Raw genomic sequence first — 10,786 nt, forward strand, 5'->3', positions numbered from 1 at the left:
ACTGAGTAGCTTCAGTTACAAAAGAACATAAAGGAGTTTCCCTGGGCGTCGCTGCATCATTTATCGAAGATAAAGGACTTTCGTGTCCAAGGTGTGAGACCGTAAATAGACCACGGGAAGGTAACAAGGAGACACTCAGGAGAGGAAAATATCAGTTCTTGTTTTATAACATGGCTCGTGTCCATCGCGAAACCCATTCATAGGATGAAAACAGCTGTCGAGCAACAGCAAGTTATCAGTTTTCAAGCAGGATTGGCGGATTGGCCGGCAATGGCTTTAAATTTTCCTTTAAAATGAGGCATGAGATGGAAGTAAAAGTGCAAACACCAAGGTGCCGTGGACTGTTCTCTGCATGAGACGCCAACCATTACATTAAAAAAAAAAACAACAACCCTGACTGCCTTTTATAAACTCCTGGATGCAGGAAATTAGACAGACCAGCCCATCGAGTGGAGGTGAGACCACAACAAATGTTCACATCAAACTAGCACCATCCCAACAACATGCAGACTGCTACACGAACTCAGTAACACATCCACATCATCTGAATGAACCTTGCCTGTGATTGTACGCCCCCGCCCCCCCCCCCCCCTCCCTCCGGTTCTGGGAGCAAAGGTGTGCTCCTAGAGCTCTTAAGGAGCTTCCTTGGGCCAGTCTCACCTGTTTGGCTCCACCCCCTTTGAGGAAACCCCCAGGAAGAGGTGAGTACTGACACTGATGACTGAAACTGACACATGCATGTGAAACAAACTTGATAAACACAAAACACCGTGCCTTGCACAACGATGACCGCTGACTGACACTGGGGTTTTCATTATTCACAGGCAGGATGGCCGGTCCCCCTGTGTCAGCTGACACAGCACCCAGGTAGTGCGTCAGCCAGCTGTGTTTCCTGCCAGCATGGGGGCTGTGAGTTCAGTTGCCTGTGTTGCTGCTGGCCTGGTCCAGCATCTGCACAGACATACACTAATTTGCTGTCTCTGCAGCAGACGCCAGATGAGGGTTTGTGTCCTGGTGGATTAACTGGTCCGTCGGGACTCCTGGTTGGGGGTAATGGCTTGATCCCACATGCTACGTCCCTTCACAGCTGGCTGCGGTGTCTCGTGCCCTGCATGCAGAGCTGTCGAAGCTCTGGAGAACAACGACTTTTTTCTGCCTCATACCTGGAACACTGTCATTGTTCAAGTGACTGATGACAGATCATGTGTCACGAGGGTCTTTGATGCTTATGTCACAGTCGTACCTCGTGTAGTAAAAATACCACCGCTGCAGCTGCTGAAGCCTCCCAGCTGCCTGGGATCAGCTGATCAAACTGCTTCTCTGACGTCTGTGGTGTTCAAACTCTAACTTCTGCATGAATGCATGCTGTTGTTTGAACACACTCAAGTTTTTAGCTCATGAAATCAAGGACAGTGTTTTCTGAAGTGATACTTTGAAATGTGCATCAGAAAACATTGATGGAACCGCGACCATAGTTTCATTAAGTTATATGGAGTTCTACCTCTTATCCTCGGACCTGAGTATGGTCCCACAACAGTTACCTCAAAGATAGGAGTGTCACCCAGACGGCGGGCCATTAAGTGTTCATTTTAATAAAAATATTAGACATACAGTAATTCATGTCCCTGGAAATTTCGAGTCATTTCTCAGCTGTAACGAGTGCCCCTCCAGTTTAAATTAAAATGACACCATCTCCCTCACTGAAAAGTCCAGAATCTATGAATATGCAAATACTTTTAATTTTAGAAGTCCAACAGCTGGTGGAGAGATAACTCCCTCCTCACTGAAAAGACTGTCTCTGAGAGATGTGATCTGGAAGTTTCAAGTTTCTGCATCACATTTGTGTCAACTGCCTACTGGGTCGGCTCCATGCGAGCTGCTGTCATTAATCCTACGTGTTTGTAGATTTACACTGAGATGATCAGTTTCCATCTGAAACGTGTGCATGTGAAAATAGCCTTCGAGCTTTGTTCTGTCTGCATGCTGGAGCTCAAACATCCCAGGGAAGGGGCAGGAGGAGCGTGGATGAAGCCCCCTGCTCTGGTATGTTGGGGGGGGGGGCACCACCCCCCTGCTCTTTGCAATATCACACCACTTTGTGCAACCCAGGAGTGTCACAGGACCTGAGAGACAAAGTGCTGGCAGGGATACAAGCAGGCTCACAATTTGGTAGGAGGATGCCTGTGCAATGTGATGTTGTTGCACACACACACTCACACACACACGCACACACACACACACGCCTTGTTTTGACAGACCAGCTGAACCCTCACTAATCTCATCCTCTAATATCCAACAAGCTGCACATCAACATTTGTCGTGTGTGTGTGTTTGTGTGTGTGTGCGTGTGTGTGTGTGTGTGTATGTCATCTGTTGCTATTTGCTAAACTGATTTGAACTGATTCAGTTTTTGTGTTGCTAATGCTTGGTTGAGGTTTGTCAATGTGTCTTTGCATTGGCATGAAATTTAATAAAACTGCATGGAGGAAACATATTTGTATCCCTTTAACCTGACATTTATTTCCATTAAAAAATGTAGCACCTGCTTCCATTTATTTTTGGGGATGATGCACATTCCAACCCTGCCATCTCTGCATAGATGACGAGTGTGTTTGGGCAAAAGTGACACACCACCTTCTTTTCAGAGCGCCTGACAACTCATGTCTCCCTGAACACCTCGCGTCTGATCTGCTCCTCTCCTTCATATGAGACCTGGTGTATTTTAGAGGGCTTCTCTACAACTGAGCCCCACCATTTCCCTGCTGAGGCCTCTGATCAGTGGGACTGTTAGAGTGACAAGGCAACACCTTTGACATCTGGAACCCATTTGTCTCTCATGGTTCCACCTCCCTCCATCACCTCCTCCTTTGCACACAGACCAGCAGTTGCATTTCATTCTCTCCTCCATTCTAATGTATTCTGACAGCCCCTGTGATTGAACCCTCAGACTCTCCTTGGTAGAAATCATTCTTTCCGTCGCACAAAAATATTCACTGCATCTGTTCAGTGACCTGGATCTCAGTCTGACAGAGCCTCGCTGGGGTGGAGGAAGACAATTGGAGACAAATTACCACCTTAAACTGACATAAAACACGGATGTGTCTTCAAGAAGGGAAGCTGAACACTGTTCAGCACAAACAGCTCCTGGACAAAGCTCACACAAACGAGAGGACGCTGGGAGAGCAGATCATTCCAGCAGGTTCGGTGAGACGTGGCCACCCAGTTTTTGTGTGATCCTGATAACAACAGATTAACTGAAAACCCCTCCTCCTCGAGGTGGGGAGCCACAGAGACGACGACCTGGCCAACCTTTGAAGCTCGCAATGAGATTTTTACATTTTATGCTGGGTGTTTAATTACTGAAGAGAATCGGCCTGCTGGCCTGCAAAAGTTCATGAGACATGAAGGGAACCTCCACCACTTCAATGACCAAACAGCAGTCTGATGACTTTAGCTCCTCTCTGGAGTGATGACACAGGATGCCTGCAACAACCTCCGTAGGCTCCTTTAGCCGTGTAGGACACAGGGACGCTTCACAGCTTACAGGTTTGGCTTCACAGGTGTATTTTAGGCTGTAGAACAGAATGTAAAGATTTCCAAAGCTGGTGTGAAGCACTGACCTGATTTCAGACATTAGCACATGTACATAACTACCAGTTGTGTCTGTGACTGGGAAGTGAGTCAGTAGAGTCAGACGACAAACACTCAAATGCCTCCAGTAACCTTAATAGAACAGAGAATTCTCAAAGCAGAGCGGACCTTGGTGATGCTGCCTCACAGTCACCAGTGTAGCTGAACACCTCGCCCAGTAGCGTTGCTGCTGCACCAGTAGATGAGTTTGAACGGTTAAGTCCGGCCCCTGAACCTCTTGGTTAAGCAGAAACGTGTTTTCCTGCGATTCATCGTGGTGAGGCTCAGTCCTCACATCGTCAAGGATACTTCTTCTTTACAACCACAAAATCAGCCTGACAGCTCGGCCATCTTTATTTGGGTAAAAGCTGAAATGTCTGCATGCAGTGGAACACTGTCAGCAGCAACAAATACAACTGAATGGGAATAAATGATGGCTCATCTTGTTGTATTATTTTATTGTGATTAGATTGACAGAGAGCAGTCACTGAACAGAAGACACACAGACTTTCAGAGAACAGCAGTTCTTTGTGTCACTGCGAATGATTCATGAGCTCAGGCAACTAAAGGAGACGTGTTTAGAGAAATGCTGTTGATTTATTGTTGGATATCTGACTTTTCAGGGAACTCTGCAGAGTGTGGATCCTTGGTATTAGTGTGTCATTTTTAGCCACGTGTATGCAGCCCTGTCTTGTGTTTGATTGAACCCGGTTTTAGCTTGTCGCACTTGGCACCTTTATGCTCACACACGTCCCTACACACACACACACACACACACACACGCACACACACACACACACACACACGCACGCACACACACACACATACACCAGTAAACTCTAATTGCAGAGGTAATCCAGACATAGATTTCAATCGGAAGCGTTTCTACTGTATGCCTGGGTTTTATATTTGTGGCCCAACTCAGAAGCAGAACTGAGCCTTTCGTGTTTGCATCGTGGGACAGAGAAGAGGAGGACTGAGGTTGAATTTCCTGGACTGGTGTTTGTCTTTCACTCCGGCTGTGTGAAATCCTTCTGTGTTTCTTGTTTTGTGCTCCGCTCTTCTGTTGTCGGCAGCATCCAGGGTTCCAGTGTATGAACCTGGGTCATTGCGGGGTTCATTGCTTTACAGTGAAAAGATCATTTTTTCAGATGCATTATAATCTTTCTTTTGGTCGAGACTCTTGTTCAGACCAGCACAAGTTAGTTCCTGTTTGTCAGTGTCTTTGTCCACCTTACTTCCTGCTGTAAGGCGCTTCTTGTCCGTCCTAGTGAAACCTCATCTCTGGCATCTCAAGTCAGTGATTCTACTGAGATGAGCCTATTGGAGGGTTAGTTCTGGAGAGTTGGAGCTGCTGCTACCAGAGACAGCTGACCAGACTGAGCAGCACCTGCCAGCCGGTGCCAATGATCCAGCATCAACAACTTCCCTTTGCAATGCCATGACTACTTTTTGCTAAAAGTTACTTTTTAAGATTTTTCGAGTGAGAATAAAATTGTTTCAGCTTCAGGTTTGGGGCTGTTTTATGTCTTTGTGCCAATTGAATATTTGCTCCAAAGCCTCTGGGATGTCAGGACCCACGTGAACAACATGACAAGCATCATAACCAGCTGTGGCCGTATGCTTAACAATCAATTTTTGGTCTTTGAATAGAAATAAATCATTTTTACATGACAAATCAGCAAACTAAAAGTACATAACATTCATTTTTAGGGCACCGCCTTTGTGTTTTTGGCTGCTTTGCTTTCTTGCCTTTGCTCCACACTGTCCAGATGTGCTGTATGACTGGAATCACATCTTAAGTCTGTACTAAAACACTGTTGCTGTTACTCAGGTGACAACTGAGGAAACCCAGACCTCCGCTGACTGGTGGGCGGCCTGCAAGAGCTTTGTCCCCGGCAGGTGGAATTCCTCCATCACTGGATGGGACTGAGAATCGATGTGGATCAGTTTTGTCGTCACTGCCCATATGTTCCAGGAAGCTTTCGCTCCAGATTCGGGTTAAATCTCCATCTGTGGTGATGGAGATCTAAATGAGACTGTTTATGCTTCTGTCGTGGGCACATCTGGCAACAAACCCGCAAGTGGAGGTGAGGTCAGGACACTGACCTCACCTCCTCAGCAGGAGAGGGGAGGATTAGCCTGCCCCACTGGAGGAGGCCCACAGGAGGAGGTCCAGGGACAGCCAGGATCTTCTGGATTATGTAAAGGAGCAGGCAGGGAGAGAAGAGGAGAGGAACAAGATGGCAGCTGCACCCGCAGGCCAATGCCCGTAAATAGAAAAGTTCTAATTCATTATTGCTGATTGCGCTTCAGCAAAGTAAAAACTGAGCTGAACTTTATGGGAGTTTTTCTGTTACATGAGGATGAAATCAAGTGACGAGTCTGTGACAGCAGCTGTAAAGGGCACGCTCATTGTTTATGCCGCTTTCATCAAGAGGACGATGGCTGGAAAGAAAGACCGTCATCCGAAGGAGCTGCGTTTCCTAATTACACTCCCATCCCAACAGCAGCAGCAGATGAGCTGGAAGTTAGGACATCACCTCATCGTAGGAAGGACGGGGAGGCTCATTGCTCCTGAAGGAAGAATAACTCTGAGTCCTGCTTTGTTCATTTCACTCTTTCCCCACCGTTGGTGAGATTTTCTGGCAATCCATGTTTTGATTGTCAATCAGTTGAGGGCGCTGTTGCACACCTACTGACAGCGCACTGCACATTTAGGTCCAAAATCAAGCGAAGAAGAAACTCTGGCGCCACAGCAGACGGGTGGTTGGGGTGGATGTTGCGCCAGGCTGATTACTGGTGCGCAGCCTCACGCTACACCATAGAAAGAGAACGGCGGTGAGAAAATAAAACTACAAAAACGTAGTAAATCAATTTTATTCTTGAAAACTGGCTTTTTAAAATGAACTCAAATGCATTTTGATGACACCAACATTCATTCAAGTGTTCAACTTTATTTACGTAGCATTTTTTAACAAGCATGGTTGACAAAGTGGATGTATGTCAGTATGTTACATGAATGAAATGCAATCCAAAATAGTAAAACACAGTAAATACTACAGACATGAGTGAGCCCCAGGGCACAAGAGATGTGATGTAAAGAATGGATGGATGGAATGATCATGAGGCATCACTTCAATGACTGAAAGCAGAGACTGTGGTTCTGGGGTTGGATAGAACATGTTTGCATCTCCTGCTCACAACGCACTTCACTTCATCCCACGTCACACTTCTTCTTCTTTACACATCATCTTTCCAAGAAAGTTAGATTTTCTCAGTCGTTGCTCTCTATGGTGCCACAATGAATACAAACATTACAATTCACAGCCTCTCCCGGGATGTGGAGATGGCCTCATAAAATTACTTTGCACACCTCACTGACTGTCAGACAGTTGGAGGAGATGACAGAGCGAGGGAGGGAGCGAGGGAGGGAGGGAGGGAGGGAGAGGTGAGGAGGAAAGGAGGGAAGGTAAAGTCAGGAGGAGGAACAGAAGACTGTGGCTGAGGCCGAGGGGCTTGTGTGCTAATTCTATAATACTCTACAACCTTCCTCCAGCCTCAGAGCCGCTCCCAGCCTCCCTCCCTGGTGCTGCGAGGGGATGTCTCTGCTAGGAGGCCAGGCCAGGACAAGATGAGGGCTCAGCCCAGGTGACCGCGTTCGATTCTGCAGGTAATCAATGTCAAATAAATGTGTTTTCAATTCACGGCCAGTTGTCTTCCAGTTAATATGCACGGTGGGTCGGACAAGTTTCTCTTATATTTTGGTGAGACAAAGACAGATATTAGAACATAGTATCACTGTTCCAAATAAGTTCCAACTCTTTTGGTGCGGTTGGGTGCCACTGCTCCAAGAACTCAGCAAGACAAACTGCACTTTTCCTGCACGAAGGTGACTGCGACCTTCACACACTCACGTTCTGTTTTGCTTGCACACACAAACACTGCTTCCAGCATGAGTCCTAAAATGAGCTTGGGAAATAAATCCTGCACCACCAAATCAGTCGACATAACTCATCGCTGAAGGAGTGTTGTGTTTTATGAACATCCTCGCAGTCACAAACAGCTCTGCAGCCCTGCGCCGTAAATCGTTGGGGCGTCCCTCTGAGGGGACACGCCTCCTTTGTGCCTCCATTACAAAACAGCGCTGACACAGGTTCACGTTGTGTCGATGGTAAAAGTCCGGTCCGATCGCCTTCAAATATTTAGAGTGCACTCAGGGATCAGGGTGGTTGAGAGCAGGCTGACGACCGCCTCAGCAGCACCAGCAGGAGGTCTGGAGTCTTGTTCACAGAGGCTGGTCATGAGTCATGACACCAGGTCAGCACATGCACGTCCCTGTCACAGCGTCCTAGCGGTTTAGAATACCTGAACGCTGGCGTAGTGCTTTGCATGTCATGCTAAGAAGCGTTTCGCATGCTAACACTCATGTAGCTGAATATGTTCAGTAACATGAGTGTTAGCATGACAACTGTCTCCAGCATGCAGAAATCTTACCTTCCATGATTTACAATATTTTGACACCTTTGCTGTGTCACGTTTACGAGACGATGATGGGTGACGGCTGTTAATCGATGTTGGCAATCACTTATCAACTGACATGCTGCTTTTTCCCTCCACTGATAATTTTAGTGGATGATAAAGACTGTGACCAATTAAATCACCCCCCCCCCCCACACACACACACACACACACACATCTTTGCACATTTGTTAGCTCATTGTGTCACATTTTGGGGGAACTGTCATGAGGCTGAAACTCTCAAGTTCTAAAAATAGGCTGAAAATAAACTGACAAGCTCTTACCTGACCTCGCCTGCATGAGAGTCCACATTAATTCAGGGGCAATTATTATCAATAATAGCATTATTTTTTATTATTCATCATTTGCTCTTTTTAGTCCTGCTCTGAAAACTCTCCTGGGAGGAGGCAGGCTTTGTTCTCTGCCATCTTTAATTTATGAGAGAGACAATTATTTTTCCATTTCCATCTGTGTGTCTGCACGTCACACTCCTGTACAAGAGGTCTGTATTTTCAGGAAGTTGTCTATTTACAGAGCCGACTTCTGGGGACTGGCGACAATAGACCAGCATGTTGGGATAGAAAACACTTAACTTTTTAGTTTTGGTTTCTTTTGTTGCGTTTCATTTTTTTTAAACATGTTTGTCATCTGAAATAAACATTTTTTTTAAGTTCTTGTTCACTTTTTTTAGGTTTTGACAGTTACGTAAGAGTGCCAGTGGTAGCCAGATTTACTACAGATATGATTTAATAATGAGTATTTTTATCTTTAACTAAAAAAGAACAAATCTCCTTTGGTTTTCTCTTATATTTTAACATATTTGATGTCACTTGTATTTTAAGGATCTCTCCAAAGAGACAACAAGCATATTGTTTAGGTCACAAGAGGCCCGGCGCTGTGGTCTGGTGACAGATTTAAATAAAGCACAATTAGAGCACAACAAAACTCCCCTGCTCTACATTTCCACTTTGCATGGAAATAAAAGTTCCAGTGAAGCCTCGGCGTGTTCCAGTGCGCCGTGTGTCACACTTAGTGAAATCAGATTTAATGCTTTTAAGACCTTTGCAGAGAGAATGTAAAAGCCTTTCCTCCGCTAAACAAATGCATATTAGCTCTACGGAGGGGATCGATGCGGATACGTATCAATACTGCTCTCCATAATTTGGTGCAAAATAGAAAGAGAAGGCAGGAAAAGAGCTGCAGAACTATTGATCAAGCTAATAGGCTGCTAGTTGATACACCACCATGCCAGGAATCGGCCCTTTTATTTTACGGGCCTGTAAGAAGACAACAGAAAATATTATATTTTCCCGTTTATATTTTTAAATTTACCCCTCACGGTTTATTTGTTGCTTTATAACAATTCATGTTTTGACCATGTAATTCAGGCCAGATGGCCACTAGTCTGGTTACCCTTGCTGGCCCACCTGAGAGGCTCCTGGTCTCACCTCAGTCACCAAGTGCATTGCACCAACGGGCCTCCACTGTAGTCAGGAATCATTGGTCAGAAATACAGATTTGTTAAAGGATTGAGACTCACATCAAAGCAGCAAACCAGCGTCGCCTCCTGCACGCCAATGTCAGGTGTGTGATCGGTAGCCAGCCTCGCCTCCGCCCCACTCCTCCAAAGATGGGTGCTTCCAAAAGGACAGAAACAAAACAAGGTGTCCGGCATCTTGTGGTCAAGTATTTGAGGAAGGATATCGAAGTGGGAGATTGAGCCGCAGGCGCATGAGAGGAGAGCAGCACCGCCAGCGTGGAGGGGGACAGAGAGGCAGAGCTGCTCCACCATGGGAGTGTGTGGCCACTGACTGCCACAGGGCCTCCAGGGTGGGATTCTACGCATTAAAACTACAGAAGAAACACCAAATAATACGAGTGATGCACACCATTTGGTAAGTTACGGCTGTATTTGCCACCCTGTTCTGTACCTCTCAAATGGGATCAGATCTGCCCCCTGTAACGCGGTCGTCTGATTCTGGTGGTTCTCTGAGTTTCTATAAAATATTCATCATCTCGCTACTTCATCTTTCCATAAAATCAAGGGCAGGATCAATGCTGCTTGCAGCCTCGTGTTTAAGATTTTATCATCTGCATCAACTTTTGCTTCAAGAGCTACAAACTGCAGTCAGCTGGTGATTATTTCGCTGAAGAAGCTGATGACTTGTGCTCAGCCGAGACGGCGTGCGTGTCAGAGAAAATCACGAACAAGAACAGCATCTCGTGTCCATGAGGGTTGGAGGCTCTGGTTTCTGCCTGCCAACACACACACACACACACACACACACACACACACACATGCATCTCTAGTCTGCAAGCTCATGATAACTGCATGATTATCTTTTCCTGTCACTGTATCATAAACTTCAGTTCTCCAGATCTGCTGTTGTCTCATGTCATATGGTAAGTATTTGTAAATATTTTGTAAGTATTTTGGTGTCCAGGCAGGTTTCGTATACTTCCTGTAGTAGTGACTGGCAGTAACAAGTCTTGGCTCTCACCGTCATTCATCCCCATACATTCGAGGGACACGGATGAAGATGCAGTGGATGTGGAGGACATTTGCATCACAGTGAATCTGCTGCAGAAGCACATTTGTGTAAACCAGGCAATTAAAACCCCATTTGGAGAGGCG

The sequence above is a fragment of the Aulostomus chinensis genome, chromosome 13, assembly GCF_037954235.1.
Source record: "Aulostomus chinensis isolate RoL2024-O1b breed Wild chromosome 13, RoL_Achi_v1.0, whole genome shotgun sequence".
In the NCBI taxonomy this organism is placed as follows: domain Eukaryota; kingdom Metazoa; phylum Chordata; class Actinopteri; order Syngnathiformes; family Aulostomidae; genus Aulostomus; species Aulostomus chinensis.